This window comes from Mustela erminea, chromosome 10 (assembly GCF_009829155.1).
Source record: "Mustela erminea isolate mMusErm1 chromosome 10, mMusErm1.Pri, whole genome shotgun sequence".
NCBI lineage: Eukaryota > Metazoa > Chordata > Mammalia > Carnivora > Mustelidae > Mustela > Mustela erminea.
In genome coordinates, this window is record NC_045623.1 from 29652504 (window position 1) to 29669908 (window position 17405).

Genomic DNA, 17405 nt, shown 5'->3' on the forward strand with positions numbered 1-17405 from the left:
TATTTTGCCAATTTATTCTACAAGGATAGAACTCAGGAAAACCAGATGGAAAAGACACACACACAACAATGTTCTGTGGGAAAGGGGACAGAGCTTTCATGCTCTCTCCCAGTGCGCCACCCTCCTAGTAACCTCCTCCTGTTCACCAACCCAGAAGCTCTCCAAACCCTGTGATCTGGGGTGTTTATGGAGGCTTCATTCCATAGGCATGACTGATTAAATCATTAGCCATTGATGATTAATTCAACCTCCAGCCCCTCTCCCCTTCCCACAAGTTGGGTGGTGGGGGGTAGTGGAGACCGAAAATTCCAACCCTCTAATCATGACTGAACCTCTTGGCACCAGTCCCCATCCAGTGGCGACCTAGGGGCTTTCCAAGAGTCACGCCATTAACGTAACTCAGAAGTGGCTAACAGGGTTTCTTATGAATGACCAAAGAGATGCATTTTCACATTTAGCACTCTGAAGCTATTTACAAGAACTGAGAACAAAAGCCAAATATTTTAACAGAAGATGCCTCTATTGCTCTAATGAGTTAGGCAATGACAAGAGATTTGGGAGCAAGAAAGTGCAGATGAAGACCAAAATATAAATCACAGTATCGCATGCTTCTTAGCAAAAGAGAGAGCTGAGTACATTTTAACGGGCCATCACCATTGGGGGACTGAGAGTTCCTGATACCACAGTGACCATCTCGCAAGAGACTCAAACTGGCTCAAGAGAAGACCTTGCTTCTGTCTGAGGGAGCTGGGGAGCCAGAAGGTCCATGCCTTGAAAAGCCAACTCTTTCTGAAACTTAAGAGCCTTTCCCTGAGCAGTTTTCTTATTTTATTATTCTGTTTTACTATGTCTATTATTTTAAATAATCAGTAACAACTTATAAATCCAATTTTAAAACAAAATTAATTTTCAAACCATTCATAACAACATTTGGTCAAGAGATCCAACAGCCCTGTGATTCCTCCAGAGCAGGAATTATTAACCCTGTTTTGCAGATTTGGAAACTGAGAGAGACTAGAGGGGAGGGAAAATGTGTTTTCCCTGGCTGGTTTTGAAAATTAAACTGGCAACATCATATTCACAGGAGAAAAGCATACAACTTTATTTTTTTATAATTTTTTAATTATTTTATTAACATATAATATATTATTAGCCCCAGGAGTACCAGTCTGTGAATTGCCAGGTTTACATACTTCACAGCACTCACCATAGTACATACCTTCCCCAATGTCCATAACCCAACCACCCTCTCTGCCCCCCCACCCCCAGCAACCCTCAGTTTGTTTATTTTGTGAGATTATGAGTATTTTATAGTTTGTCTCCCTCCCAATCCCATCTGGTTTCATTTATTCCTTTCCTACCCCCCAAACCCCCCACATTGCCTCTCAAATTCCTCATATCAGGGAGATCACATGATAGTTGCCTTTCTCTGACTGACTTATTTCACTAAGCATGATAGCCTCTAGTTCCATCCACGCCATCGCAAATGGCAGGATTTTATTTCTTTTGATGGCTGCATAGTATTGCATTGTATATATATATACCACTTCTTCCTTATCCATTCATCTGTTGATGGACATCGAGGTTCTTTCCATAGTTTGGCTATTGTGGACATTGCTCCCAAAAACATTCGGGTGCATGTGCCCCTTAGGATCACTATATTTGCATCTTTAGGGAAAATACCCAGTAGTGCGATTGCTGGGTCATAAAGTAGCTCTATTTTCAACATTTTGAGGAACCTCCATGCTGTTTTCCAGAGTGGTTGCACCAGCTTGCATTCCCACGAACAGTGTAGGAGGGTTCCCCTTTCTCTGCATCCTTGCCAGCATCTGTCATTTCTTGACTTGTTAATTTTAGCCATTCAGACTGGTGTGAGGTGGTATCTCCTTGTGGTTTTGATTTGTATTTCCCTGATGCCGAGTGATGAGGAGCTCTTTTTCATGAGTCTGTTGGCCATCTGGATGTCTTCTTTGCAGAAATATCTCTCCATGTCCTCTGCCCATTTCTTGATTGGATTATTTGTTCTTTGGGTGTTGAGTTTGATAAGCTCTTTACAGATTTTGGATACTAGCCCTTTATCTGATATGTCATTTGCAAATATCTTCTCCCATTCTGTCAGTTGTCTTTTGGTTTTGTTAACTGTTTCCTTTGCCCTGCAAAAGCTTTTGATCTTGATGAAGTCCCAATAGTTTATTTTGCCCTTGCTTCCCTTGCCTTTGGCAATGTTCCTAGGAAGAGGTTGCTGCGGCTGAGGTCAAAGAGGTTGCTGCCTGTGTCACATACAACTTTATTTAACATAAGTTTGATGTGACATGGGGGCCTTCATAAGGGACTGAGAACCTGAAGAAACTGTTCAAGCTGAGAGTTTTTTATGCCGGGTGTGATGATGAGTGGGCCGTTGTGGAGAAATACGGTAAGAGAAGGTAAGTGTAGCAAGTCGGGGGGAACTTAGCAAGGCCTGTTTGTCCGGATTTTTCTTAGTGTCCCTCCATCTTGAAGATAAGGATGTTCCTTTCCTCTGGGTGTAGGGACAGCATCTCTCACAAGAGGGTTTTTATGACCTGCTTCAGAGGAAGAAGGCAGGAGAAAGTCACAGAGACCTCCCCACTTCTCAGATTCCTTCAGCTTAAAGTCTTCAAGATACTCCAGTATATGCTGTTGTATCTGGTAACAAAAGGTATTATATTTTGGGGTGGCATGCTCTGAACTCCAATATCTCCTATCTAGTATGGAGCAGAATTAGAATCCGGATTTAAGGTCCAGGGCGATACAACTGTTTTCTGCCAACTCCATTACACATGGTGCTAATAGCACATTACAGAAGCTGAAGCCAAAGGCAAAGCTGATAACAGTTTTTTTGGGCAGCTAACCCATCATTAAATGAGGCTATAGAGGAAAAAACTTGCATCAGGCAGCTTCTTACCTCCTATCCTTTGGAGCATGAGATCTGCCATATGAAGAATTTATACCATAGGCATCTATTTAAGAATTTAAGATTATATTCAAATGCCTTCTTGTTAAAATAGAGTTTCTTTTTTTAAGGGGATTTTGAAAAGGCATTCTTTAAAAGCTTTCCTAAGGAGGTGTCTCAAATTATGTTTCAGTGATTTTCAACATTAGTAACTAGAAAAGAGGGATTCACTTTTTTCCTTTAAACATAATTTTCTTTTAGAGAGAGAGAGAGAGAGAGAGCGCACATGTGAGTGGGGAGAACAGAGGGAAGAGCAGTGGGAGAAGGGAGAGTATCAGGCAGGCTTCATGCATGGAACTTGTCAGCTGGGCTCAGTCTCACGACCCTGAGGTCACCACCTGAGCCAAAAATCAAGAGTCAGACGCTTAACTGAGTCACCAAAACAGCCCTCTTTAAACACAATTTTTAATCCAGAAAAAAAAAAATACATTGAACTTCCTTTCCACATTTTTTCAAGACTCAAGTATTTTAAAACTGCCTCAAGATATTCCTTCTGATGAACTCAAGATATGTCCGTATTCCCATATCCCAAGCGGCAGAAAACTTTTTGCACCAATTTGTTCTTTCATTGAACAAATATCAAAGCGAATCAATGAATTGATTTGCTCTTTCTTGCTTGCTTATTAATAATCATGGGATAACACTGATCATCAGCCCATCGGTATAAAAACAAAGAGCAAATAAAACATTTAAAGAACCGCCAGCATGTCAATGCTCAAAAGGCCTTTTTGTGACCTGTGTCCTAGCATCCTCATACCTGAGCTACTCCTGTTGCCCTGTAAATTAAGTGACCCTATGAAACCACACATCGCTAAGTAAAGTACACACAAGCCATGCTGGCTGATAATCACCACTGCCAGCTCACCATAAAATAGTCAGTGTCTTCCTGAAATCTTTGCGAACTAAAGAAATCGTTTAGCGGACCGTTCACATGACTCCCGCAGAGCTGACTTCGAAAGTTCATCATTCCTTGCCTGTCAGCAATGTCCAAAATCCCTGATACAGAAATCTGCAGACCGTTAAGTCTCCAAAAGTCACAGACCCCTGATTGTGTTTACCAGGGATGCCCTCAGGGAAGGTTTTTAAAAGTCTGGAAGGGCTTTCCCCAGACAGAGGTTGTCCTTGCAGAAAAGGCCGGAGACGGGGTGAGGGATGTCAGCCTGAAATCAGAAAAGATTTTGGCCAAGGAATGGAGGCATACTTGCTTTCCATTAATCATTTTTAAAAGCTTCTTAATGAAATGAAATATACAGAAAGGTACATATTATTAGCATACAGTTAATGAATTTTCACAAAGAACACAGCTAGGTGACCAGCACTCTGAACGATGACAACAACAACAAAACCAGAGTATCGCCAGCAGATCCTGCTCCCAGGTCACCCTCTTAGACCTCCTTCCCCAGAGGGATACTACCGGATTAGTTCGCCTGTTTCTGTGTTTTATGTAAAAGAAAGTAAACAACATCCACCCTGCAGTGCCCGGCTTCTCTCGCTCAATACCATGTTTCTGAGAGCCACCCATAGGGCGGTATTTGCAGCAGATGCTTCCTTCAAACCGCCGCAGTGCCTTCCACTCTGTTGAACTTGGCTTGATTATTCATTCTATTACTGATGGGCATGTGGTCCATACAATGTAACCCAAAGTTTACTGTTTGGCTTGGGAAGTTTTTAAAAAATAACCCCATGGGGGAAGAAAAAAATAACCCCATGTTTGAGTGAGACACTCAGGAGATTTTGTGGCAGCACAACGGAAGAAAATAGATAGCCATTTCATTTGCTGAGATCTCTGGCTCTATTCTGTGCTGCTTTCACTTACCCCCGTGCCCTGGCTCAGGAAAAATTGTGAGTGTAACTGCTACAAAGAGGGTGAGATGTGGAGTCCCAGAAAATGAGGGATAGCCTGGTATCTGCAGGGAGAGGACAAAGGAAGGTGTGCGGGTGTGTACGTCAACTGGGAGACGCCTCTGGTCACTGCAAAAAACCTCCCCAAATATCTCAGAGCAGCTAGGATGCCTCAGTCAACCCCAGGCTATTGTGACTTCAGTCTCTGGCATTTCAGCAAGTGTGGATGTTGGATCATTTCTTACTCCCCAGCTGAGTGAAATAAGTCAAGCAGAGAGTTAATTATCATATGGTTTCACTTATTTGTGGAGCATAAGGAATAACATGGAGGACATGGGGAGATGGAGATGAGAAGGGAGTTGGGGAAAATTGGAGGGGGAGATGAACCATGAGAGACAATGGACTCTGGAAAACAATCTGAGGGTTTTGAAGGGGTGGGGGTGTGGGAGGTTGGGTGAGCCTGGTGGTGGGTATTATAGAGGGCACGTACTGCCTGGAGCACTGGATGTGGTGTATAAACAATGAATTCTGGTACACTGAAAAGAAATTTAAACAATTTTTTTTTAAATTGAGCAGGAAAAAACAAAAAAAGAAAAAATGAGATCATGAACTCTTTATTTGATCCAATGAGGCTTAAATCAGGCCCCATCAGACTAACCTTCCTGTTTTTAATAGTGATCTGACCAAAAGCTTTCTCCAGCACATACATTCCTAAATACTTCCTGTTTTCTTCCTTCTCCAAGATCACAACTACCCTGCTTCAGATCTTCAGGGTTTCTAAAATACTAACTGCTCACTAGGTTTCCAACAATTTGAGGCAAAGCTAAGTGTATTTTCAGACAGTCTCTCTTTATCTGAGTGCACTGGTTTAAAATACACCAGTTTGCCCTCATTGGAGGTTTCAGTAACCGGTGGTCTGGAGCTAGAAGATCCTCCTAATGTATCATCCGAAGGTCAGTAGTCGCCTAACACTGTGTCACAACCGACATCATTCACCTTGCTTCATCTCCTCACGTAGGCATTTCATCATCTCACATCACCTCAAGAAGGAGGTGAATGCCATACAATAAGGTATTTTGAGAGAGAGAGAGAGACAGACCCCACATTCACATAACTTTTGTTAGAGTTACGTTATAATTATTCTATTTTATTACTGTTCAACATTGTGAATCTCTCACTGGGACTAATAACTTATAAATTAAACTTTATCAGAGGTATGTACGTAGAGGAAGAAGCATAGTCTATCTGGGGTTCAGTACCCTCACAGTCTGTGCTTTCAGACATCCACTCAGGGTCTTGGGACATATCCCCTGTGGAAATGGGAAACTACTGTATTCCTAAATACTTAAGAGAGGAGACTCTTAATATTTGACCCTCCAATCACCAGTACATAAATCCAAAGTGCCTTTGGGATCTAGAGATAACAAGAGTCCTCATTTGAGGGAGGAAGGCTGGGAAAATAGAAGGAAGTGAAGTGTTTAGACTCACTGGTTTGGGAAGACTTTAAAATTTTTTATATCAAGAACTTATTTATGTTTTATTTCTTGAGAAAGCTTTGGAGATATTACATGTAAATCTTCAAAGATTTTAAGCATTATTTCATAAAGAATGTGCTACTGTTTAATATAAATGTATGAGATGAGAGCAAATATTTTTTTAAAAAATTATGACTTTTAATTATCTTTTTTCTTCTTGATCTTCCTTGACTGCATCCATCTTTTGACTCATTTTTTTCTAAACTTTCTAAGCCCTCAATGATGAGGGATGCTGGTTTATGGGACTTTCTAAAAGGACATCTAAAAAACAAATTAATGATTTCTTGGGTTGCTCAAGTACCCATGATTCACAAGCACCTAAATCTCTTGATGATGTTAAAGTACAAAGGGTTAAAGTATGTGGATACGATAATAATATTTAAAATCATTATTACAATATTATAAATTATTATAAAAATGTAATAAATATCATTGTTATAGTAGGATGTATAAATCTTAAAAAAGTAAAAGAAATACAAAGTTCTTCCTGCCCATGACTTTCAGTTCTTTGAGCTAACATTTTCTGTGCTTTCCACTTTTGTGCCCATCCTTGTGTACTTTCATGCCTTTTAAAAACTGATCTTCATGGGGCGCCTGGGTGGCTCAGTGAGTTAAAGCCTCTGCCTTCAGCTCAGGTCATGATCCCAGGGTCCTGGGATCGAGCCCCGAACTGGGCTCTCTGCTCAGCAGGGAGCCTGCTTCCTCCTCTCTCTCTGCCTGCCTCTCTGCCTACTTGTGGTCTCTGTCTGTCAAACAAATAAAAATCTTTTTTTAAAAAAATAAAAACTGATCTTCACAATGACTCTGAGGTTTGAGAAAACTGGACTTCAAGAGGTGAACAGCTCGCCAAAGTTATAAGATTGTGAGTGACAGAGGCAGAGCTTAAATCCAACACTGGCTGCAGCCTGATCCTCCCTCCTCTTGTTAGCTGCTGCTGCCCTCGTACCTACAAGCTGTCCATGAAGGCTGATGCCAAGGCAGTTAGCCTGAATACCATGCTCTGGGGAGACAAAAGCTTAAACTGTTAACTCCCAAAGTGAGTAAAATTTCCACTGAATTTATTGAAAATCATGAGCTCTAGTTCTCCAACAATTAAAGGGACAAAGTCAGTATGAAAATTGGGTCTTGGTTTTGTCTCTCTTTTTCATCAGGTAACATAAAGAAAATTCCATTTGGAGAATAAGGACTATGATGTCCACTGAATGTCTGTTCTGTCTGTGCTGTGTGGTGCTAGGAATAGAGAAATTTACAAAATGTGGCTCCTGCATCAAAGTACAGTAACATGAGATTACTCTATCTGTGACACTGGGCAAATGAAGGTTCTGTCTCTTGACTCTGAATTTACTTCCTGTCCATGACTATCAGGGATTAATAACCCACAATGGATCCTTCTTTGTCTAAACTGCTAAACTGAGTTCTTTCTTACTGTATGTGAGGAATTTATGAATAACACCATCAAAAGACAGCCTCAGAGTGCACATATTTTGTTCCTTTAAAGGCTCATTTCCAAGTTTTCTCCCCCAAACATTTATCCCATGTATGTATCTCTCTGCTCCCATCTTCCCAACTGGAGCACCTTGTGCTGATATCAGCATTAAAAATACAGATTCTTTCTTAGCCAGAATCTGCACTCCACTCTCAGTGGAGATTTCTAGAAGATGAGAGACAAAAATGTGGAACTAACCATATAGAACACCTGATCTGTCCTTTCTTTTAAAAATGGAATAACTAAGACTCTGAGAAGCTAAGTAGCTTGTCTATGGTCAGAGGTAAATAAACAATAAACCTCAGACTTAAATTCAGGCCTTTACCCCCTATAATGCTTTAGTACATGCCACAACCTTTGGTCAGAGAAGTTTCTGATAGGAGGTCTGGCCCATCACTTGGCACAATTCTCAGATTCTTGGTGAAAGCTGGTTAAGTAAATACATGTGAAGGGTCTCCCAGCTTCTGGTATACCCCTTGTTACCCCACCCCCACTAAGCCTGTCCTGCACTGCCTCTTCCCTTCCTTCCTGAACTACACTGCCCAACAATGCTACTACTATTCTTGCCTGAGCAGCAATAGCAGGGACAGCATCTCTGCAAATACGTATATTACGCAGGCAGAGATGGAGAACACTCAGAACTATTTAGTCAGTACATTAACCAGGATACATTTTCCTAGTGGACCCCTACATGTGCCACATAGAGCTGAAGTAGGATGTTTTAGTAGGAGGGGTCAGTGACAAATCCAGGGCCTAGAGGGTAGAGGGACATGAAAGAGAAGTGAAAGAATACAAAAGCTAGAGAAAAATCAGTGAGTTAACTGATTTGCTCAAGGTCACACAAACTAGCAGGTATCAGAGTGGGAATTTGAACTCTGGCACTGAGATTACTCTGGAAGCTCCACACGGTGCTGCTCTCCCAAAGGACCAGAAACCACTGTGCCTAGTTTGAGGTGTTACAGAGGAATAAAGGACGGTACACAAACATAAATGACAAGGAACAAAAAAGGATGCATATCATCTATAGAAATGTTTATGGAGAACCTACTTACTGTGTTAGAAACTTGTTACAAACTGAACTGCATCTGCCCTCCCAACCATTCATATGTTGAAACCCTAACCCCCAATGTGACTATATTTGGAGACAGGGCCTTAAGGAGATAATTAAGATTAAATGGGATCACAAGTGTGGGGCCCTAATCCAATAGGGTTGGTGTCCTCATAAGAAGAAGATACAACAGGAGCATGTGTGAACAGAGGAAAAGCCAAAGGACACAATGAGACAGCAGCCATTGACAGGCCAAAGAGAGACCTCAGGAGAAACCAAACCTGTTGGTACATTAATCTTGAACTTCAAACTTCCAGAACTGTGAGAAAATAAATTTGTTATTTAAGCCACCCAGTCTGTGGTATTTTGTTATGGCCACCTGACCTAATACAATAAAGATGGCCAAAGTGAAGGGGCTGCTGAAGACTACTTCAGTCTCACTCTGTTCCATGCTTACCTGGGCCCAGGGAGAAGATGCGGAACTGATGCACAGCTGAACTGCAACCAGGTAGTTTCAAAGTAAGCAGGTCCATGCTAGAACAAAAAGAAAAAGGACATAAATAACAGTGAAAGTTGTAGACAGACATGAACAATTTCTTTTTTCCTGTGGCTTATCTGTCTTTCATCCTTTAATTGCCTTGTTTCCATGGTAGTTTTATAAGGATAAACATTTGTTTCAAAAAACTCATTTCCTGACAATTTAGAACAAATGTAAACTATTTGAGACTTTAGATGGTCAATGTTTAGAAAATGTTTATGCCAAGGAAAAGATAAATTCCACTGAAAGAATCTGTGGAGGAACATTAGCAGAAGTGGCAGAGAATGGACCTCTGAAAATCTCCATAAAAGCAGTGAGAACATTTGTAAAAATTGTCAGAATTAACTTTTTCAGAACTCTTAAAATTAATCAAAGGCTTATGGCAATCTGGGAAGAGTCTATTCAGGAAGAAAGGCTCAAACTCAATAAGACCAGCAAGCTTTATGACATTTTAACTTGCTCTATCTCCATTACTCCTCTGCAACCCAAAAGTAGACTTGAAAATCAGTGGCCCTCAAGCACAGTGGAAACCAGCAGTGTGGCAACCACTGGAGGGGGAAGAATGGGGTTGGGGTTCCTTCAAAATTCTATTTTCAGAGAATTGGCAGTATTTGGTCTATCTGGTCATTCTTAGAAGACTCTGCTTACAAAACTGTCTTTACTTGGATTGACTTGCAACTTACCCACTAAGAAAAATCTTTTCCCAGGATCATTAGTTGAAAACATTACAGCTGCCCAGGGTGGCAGATAAGAGTTGGGTCAAACAACAGCCTAACCAAAAAGCTTAAAAGAAAAAGGTGGGAACTGAGATATCTATAGGGAGCTTTGAAAAGCTTTCATATATCTGTGGGAATCTAGAAGGCTTCATGCATGGCCAAAGTCATGAACATGTCAAAAAAGACCCGAGAAGGGGCTTAAATTCTCACCTCTGACTGACCTTCAGGCTTTACATAAGCAGAAAGTGAAGGCTAAGAGTTGGAAACTGCCAGGGTACATGGGTGGCTCAGTTGGCTAAGTGTTCAACTCTTGATTTCAACTCAGGTCATGCTGTCAGGGTCACGAGATCAAGCCCCATGTCAGGTTCTGTGCTGATCATGGAAACTGCTTAAGATTCTCTCCCTCTCTCTCTCTGCATCCCCCAAATAAAGATAGATTTGGAAATCACCTATCTGAATGTTGAAGGTGTGCCCCCAAATACTCATACAGAGCTCCTCAGAAATCTCCCACACATTTAGTGAAATTTCTATTGAATCACAAACTGGCCACTAAGTTAAATGAGCAGAGAATTCAGTGGTCACACATGACAAAACATACAGAATTCAACTGCAGACTCAGTTCAGAAAAGCCACCTAAACAAATCAACGGCAACAGCACATGCTGGGAGAGGACAGAATGATTCTCAGCCTCACAACATTATATTATTTAAACATAGAATTTTCAATAAAAAAAATATGAAACATGCAAAGAAACAAGACCATATGGCCTATATGGCCTTTTTTCAGGGGAAAAATGTAGTCAGTAGAAACCACCTCTGAGGAAGCCTAAATGCTGGGCTTACTAGACAAAGCCTTCAAATCAGCTACCTTAAACATGTTCAAAGAACTAAAGAAAACCATGTCTAAAGAACTAAAGGCAAGTAAGAGAAGGATGTCTCACCAAATAGATAAGAATTATAAAAAAGAACCAAATAGGAACTCCAAAGTTAAAAAGTGCAATAACTGAAATGTAAAAATTCACCACAGGAGTTCAATAGCATATTTAGATTATCAGAAGAAAGAAGCAATTTAGGTTGGCAGAAGAAAGAAGAAAGAATGAATTTTAATATAGGTTAACTGAGGTTATACAGTCTGAGGAAAAGAAAAAACATAAAGAATGAAGAAAGATTAACAGAGCCCCTGGAGACCTACGGAACACCATCAAACATATCAAGATATGCATAATGACAGTTCCAAAGAAAAGGACTGAAAGGGATAGGGAAAATTTTTAAAGAAATATTTACTGAAAACTTTCCAAATTTCATGAAAAACATAATCTACACATTCAAGAAGCTAAAAAGGAAGGAAGGAAAGAAGGAAGAAAAAATGTTCAAGTAGAATAAGCTGAAAATGATTAACACTTAAATCATAATCAAACTGCTAAAGTCTAAAGACAAAGAGAGAAGCTTGAAGTCAGCAAGAGAGTCTTGGTAACATTAACAGCTGATTTCTCATCCATGACTATAGAGACCAGAAGGCAGTGAGGGATGCCATATTCAGGGAGGACATTCAGAGTACTGAGAAAGACCATCACGAGAATTCTATATCTAGCAAAACTATAAAGAAATTGGGACACTCCCAGATAAAAACTGAGAGAATGTGTCACTAGTAAACCTGACCTACAAAACACAGTCCTTCCTTCAGGCTTAGGTGAAAGTACTCTAGACAATAACTTGAATCCATATGGAGAAATAAAAAGCACTCATAAAGATAACTGCATTGTAAATACGAAAGACAGTATTTATGTATTTTTTTTGTAACTCGTTTTCTTCTATTTGATTTTTAAAAAATATTTATTTATTTATTTATTTGAGAAAGAGAGTGTGGGTGGGGGGAGGCAGGGGCAGAGAGAAAGGGAAAGAGAGAATCCCAAGCAGACTATCCACTGAGCCCAGCACAGGGCTCAATATCACAACCCTGAGATCATGACCTGAGCCAAAACCAAGAGTCAGATGCTTAACCAACTGAGCCTCCCAGGTGCCCCTTCTCCTATTTGATTTAAAAGACAACTGCATAACGGGACGCCTGGGTGGCTCAGTTGGTTAAGCAGCTGCCTTCGGCTCAGGTCATGATCCCAGCGTCCTGGGATCGAGTCCCGCATTGGGCTCCTTGCTCCGCAGGGAGCCTGCCTCCCCCTCTGACTCTGCCTTCCACTCTGTTTGCCTGTGCTCGCTCTCGCTCCCTCTCTCTCTGACAAATAAATAAATAAAATCTTTAAAAAAAAAAAAAAGACAACTGCATAAAACAATAACCATAAATCTTTGCTGATAGGCATATAATGTATTAAGATATAATTTTTATGATGATAATAGCAAAGGAGTGGGAAGAGAATGAAGCTATAAAAGAGCAAAATTTTTATATACTTTTAAAAGTATGTTGTTATTCATTCACATGAAAATTTTACAAGACGTCGTTGTAACTCCCAGGGCAATCATTAAGAAAATAACTTGGAAGAATCCATGGTGCAGATGGTTTACTTATATCCAGCAAAGTTTTACTGGTATATATAAAACAATGCTAGAGCCAGTATTAATTAGTAAAATCTCTGAAGAAAGGAAGTTCTTCACTGAGGACGTCATTTTTATTGATTTCTCAACATACAGTGACTAGAAAAGCAAACAAAGTGTCCTTTCATTCACTTTAAATCAATCTATTCTGTGGGCCTATTATGTGTCAGGTTCTGTTTGATGCTGTAAAGTAGAGGCTTAGTGGAGACTGTCTTAATGAAAAGCTCTCTATTTTGTTATTTTAATTTCCTAATGACTCAGATCTCTCTTGATCAGCTGTCTCATTATTCACCACCACACTCAATCTAATCTATTTATTCACTCAGCAAATATGTGTTGAGCTCCTGTTATGTGTCACCCATTGGAGATACAGTGGTAAACAAGATGGACAGAGTTTGTGTTCTCCTGGCCTCAGGAAATTTACATGTAACGTATTATATAATGTATAGTATATATAAGGTAATCGCGGGGTCGGGGGTTGGTGGATGAGTGTGTTGGAAAGAAAAACAAAACAAGGGTACAGGGTGGAATGCTTCTAGATAATGGAGTCAGGAAAGACCTCTCTAAAGAAAGAACTTCTCGAGCACCTGGGTGGCTCAGTGGGTTAGAGCCTCTGCCTTCAGCTCAGGTCATGATCCCAGCATCCTGGGATCAAGCCCCACATCAGGCTCTCTGCTCCACAGGGAGCCTGCTTCCTCCTCTCTCTCTGCCTGCCTCTCTGCCTACTTGTGATCTTTCTCTGTCAAATAAATAAATAAAAATTTAAAAAGAAAGAAAGAACTTCTGATAGATTAACAGAAACCTAAATGAAATGCAAAGATCTGGGGAAGAAGAGTTGCTGAAAGCCTGCGAGATGAGTAGGGAGGCCGGTGTCCTTGGAGAAATAGCGACCAAGTGGGTAGTATGAGGTGGTCTGAGGTGGTTTGGAAAATCTGGGGCCCGGGTCTTTCTGGGAGTGGGAAGAGCAGGTGCCAAGGCTCTAACATGGGCCCTTCTGGGGGAAGGGTTAGGGCACCTCCTGTGGGAAGTGTCCCTAGCACACTAGGGAAACAAGCTACCTCTCCTCTGAGTGACTAAACACAGTGACCATATTTCTATTTGTGTGCCTGTCAACGTAGTCAAGTTTGTCTCCCTCCGATAGGCTCTGGGGCCATTGACTATAAACAGCATATCTAATTCATATTATGCTCCCTGGAGCACTGTATGTCACTGATAAACATCCTTGCACATGGAGTAAATGGAGCTTAAGGTCCCAGCATGGCAGGTAAAGCCATGCATTACTGAGCTCCCGTCCAACCTTCACTCACATTCCTGGCTCTTTGTAAGCCAGTGTCCTCACACCCTAGTTCTCTGTGGGTAAAGCCTGAAACAGGCATCCCCTGCCTTCCAAAAAAGCCTGCTTTGCGCCACTCTGTTCTTTTTGTTATTGTTGTTTTTGTTTTTTAGGAAAAAACATATTCTCCACTATATTAGTGTTGTTTTTGTTTTTTAGGAAAAAACATATCCTCCACTATATTAGTGGAGGATATCCTTGGCTTTATGCCATTTGAGCTTATGAAAGTTTCATAGGAACACTCTACTTTCTAATAGCAGAGGATACCTGCATTTCATGAATATAAAATTCTGGAACATAAATTATTGTTTGCCTGGTTAGAATCACTTTCTTCTCAAGAATTAACATGGTTTAACTCCTGGATTGAATTAGTTGATGATCTCTTTCAGAAATAGTTTAAACTTTTGAAATGGATAGGAATCAATGTTTTAGCTTGATTTAGTAGTTTTGCTTAAAGATGTTGTTGAAAGACTGTCATTGATCTATTCATCCAACTATTGTTATTAGTAGTCAATATGATTTTATATCTCTCTACATGCTAGGTATATACATGCTCCTGGGTATATAAGGATGAATAAAATACATACGTTCTGCTGCCCTTATGGGCTTTATAGTCTAGTCAGGGATACAGGTAAGAAACAAAAAACCCAATGGAGAGTAACTCCTACTATTCAAGAAACAAACAGCATACAGGAGCGAGAATAATGGACAATTTTGCATAGTGTGGTACAGAATGCCTGACATTTAAACCGTGACTCAGCTATGCAAGAAATCTTACAACTTCTAATAAATTCTAAATACTTTCTTAATTCTGACAGGCAGTTTCTAATGTCCTGTGGCCATTAAACTTTTCTACGTCCTTATAAAAAAAAAAGTGTTCGAGGTTTGTCCTCCACGAGTGAGCACTTTCTGTGCGTTCACTGTATCCTGTCAACGGAAAGTAAGAATGCCTACCAGGGAGATGACGTTCTCTTCTCGGCCTCCTGGGGAGCGCGTGCTTAATCACGGAGCGCCCCAGGTTGAGATGCACCTGTGGCTGTGTTTCCTAAGGACGGTGTTCCTTCGAGTGGCTGCAAGCATGCAGACCTCTGTGGGCTCACACTGGGCCAGTCCCACAGCCAACACATCCACCCGTTAGGTTACGCGGTTCACCTGGTGAGAACACGATGTCTAGGGCACGCGTGGGGGGAGTTCAGGTTAGATGCTGGTGTGACCTTATGAGTCCCAGGGCCACGGATCTCGTTCCACCCCTGACCCGCGACTTCGTGGCTCGGTGCTGTGGGCCCTGGGAAAGGCCCTGCCAGAGCGTAGGCTAATTAAGGTAGATACTCCACGACCTTACAGAGGTAAAGCCGGAGGGCTTTTATAAAGCCAGCTTTGGAGTTCATTGGTAAGCAGCTCCCGCGATCTGCTCGGAAGCGCGACAAAGGACACGCAGCAGCTGGAGGAACGCGAAACAGGGGAAGCTGGCTGCGTCTGCGCATGCCCCAGCCGGACCGGAAATGAGCAGAGACCTGAAAAACCAATGTGGAGGCTTTCCCATCCCCCACCCCTGCATTCCGGAAGGGAATGTATGTAAAAACTAATTAATAAAGAGAAGGACCAGCAGTCACGGGACGGGAATTCTTTGACCGAGAAAGAAACTGACAAATTCTTTGTCAGTTTGTGATTCATCAAATAAAAAACACAGGGTGTCTAATCTGGGCCTGTAACAGCTGAGAAGTGATAAAAGAGCAATACTGGAGTAGGGAGAGAGAGCCCGAGTGAGGCGGGGTGACCTTGGATAAGAGGCCCGTCGCGTTTCTGTTCAGAGGAGTTCTTTACCACGGGGGGAAACGCTTGGTTCCAAGACTAAACTCAAATAAGTATCTTAAATATAAATCTGTTATTGTTATAAGAGCCTATAATTCCTGTACGCATTTCTTACCCAGTTGGATTCCTTCTTTTATCCATTCACCAGTGTTTGATAAACACCTACTACGTGCCAGATACTATTGCTGCTGGGACTTCAGCACCTCCAATGGAAACAGAGGAAGTCTAGTAGGGTGGGGGTGGGGGAGACAAAATGAACTAAGCAACAATTAAGAGCTAGGAAATAAGGCAGGTCATAAGTGTGTGAGGATGCAGAGTGATAAGAAAAGCCTCAAGAGAACCCCTCTTTAAGGGCTATTATATAGAATGGTCAAGGAAGGCTCTTCTGATAAGTGCCATTTCGTGGTGAACCCTGGGAAGATGTGGGGGAACGCATTCCAGGCAGAAGGGAAGAAGCAAGCGTAAAGTCTTGGAGCAGGAGTGTGCTTGGTGTGGTCAAGGAGCAGCAACAAAGTCATTTGGCTGCACAAATGAGGGACAGAATGGTAGGAACTGAGACAGAAATGGAGGCAGGGGCCAGCCTTGTAGGCTATGAAAAGACGGAGATGGGAAGCTGTGGAAAGGTTTTGACCAGAGGAGTGAAGTATCTAACTTAGACTTTAGGGGGATCACTCGGCTATGCGTGCTACATAGAGGGAAGCAGAATACCCCAGGAATGAGGCTAGACTGGTAGATAATTAACACATTATGAACATGAACTTCATCAACCATACCTGGAAGCCCTGGTCAAGGTGAGTTAATCTTTCCTTGAGCTGGAATTCAAAACCATGGAACTTCAATGAATCAGGACATTTGTGGGATGGAATAGTCTTATTATCAGACTGTCCAAGTAGCAGCCATCAGCCACATGTGGCTATTGAGAATTTGCATTGCAGCTGGTCTGAATGGAGACGTTCTAGAAGCATAAATTACACTGGGTTTCAAAGACTTGCTATAAAAAAAAAAAAAAAAAAGAAAAACCAGAATGTAAGAGATCTCATTAATTTTTTTATGACTACCTATTGAAATGATGTTTTGGTTATACTGGGTTAAGTAAAACATACTTTTTTTTTTCTCTCCTCAAAACCCTTATTACATATAGTGTAAATGTCCCATAATTAGCATTTTATTAGATATTATGTTGTTTCCTTTTTTAAAGGTTTTATTTATTTATTTGAGAGAGAGAGACAGAGAGCATGAGCAAGAGCAGAGGGAGAAGCAGTCTCCCCACTGAGCAGGGAGCTAGATGCAGGGCTCAATCCCTGGACTCCAGATCACCACCTGAGCTGAAGGCATTAACCCACTGAGCCACCCAGGCGCCCCACCCCTATTGTTTTCTAACAAAAGCCTAACTCAGCAAAATGACAAGGGTTTGTCTTCTTTTTTAGACATCACAGGGCCCAGCACACCTTTGTGTTTCGTAAATGCTTGATCTTAGGACAAAAGGAAGGCCGTGAACGCCAAGCTGTTGGCAAGCTGCTCGTAGAATTCTCAGGATCTGGTTAGCCTTACTATGTATGGGCATTCCCACAGCAACAT

The 17405-nt window shown here is 41.4% G+C and overlaps 1 long non-coding RNA gene across 1 annotated transcript; it reads right to left on the reverse strand.

Moving 5' to 3' along the window:
• Positions 1-2248: 2248 nt before the first annotated feature.
• On the reverse strand, positions 2249-15457 carry LOC116600769. Its single transcript, XR_004289802.1, has 3 exons — positions 14970-15457; positions 9340-9416; positions 2249-2664 (listed from the first exon to the last, which is right to left on the reverse strand). It is a non-coding gene; the product is annotated as an uncharacterized LOC116600769 (long non-coding RNA).
• Between the last annotated feature and the right edge of the window lie 1948 nt (positions 15458-17405).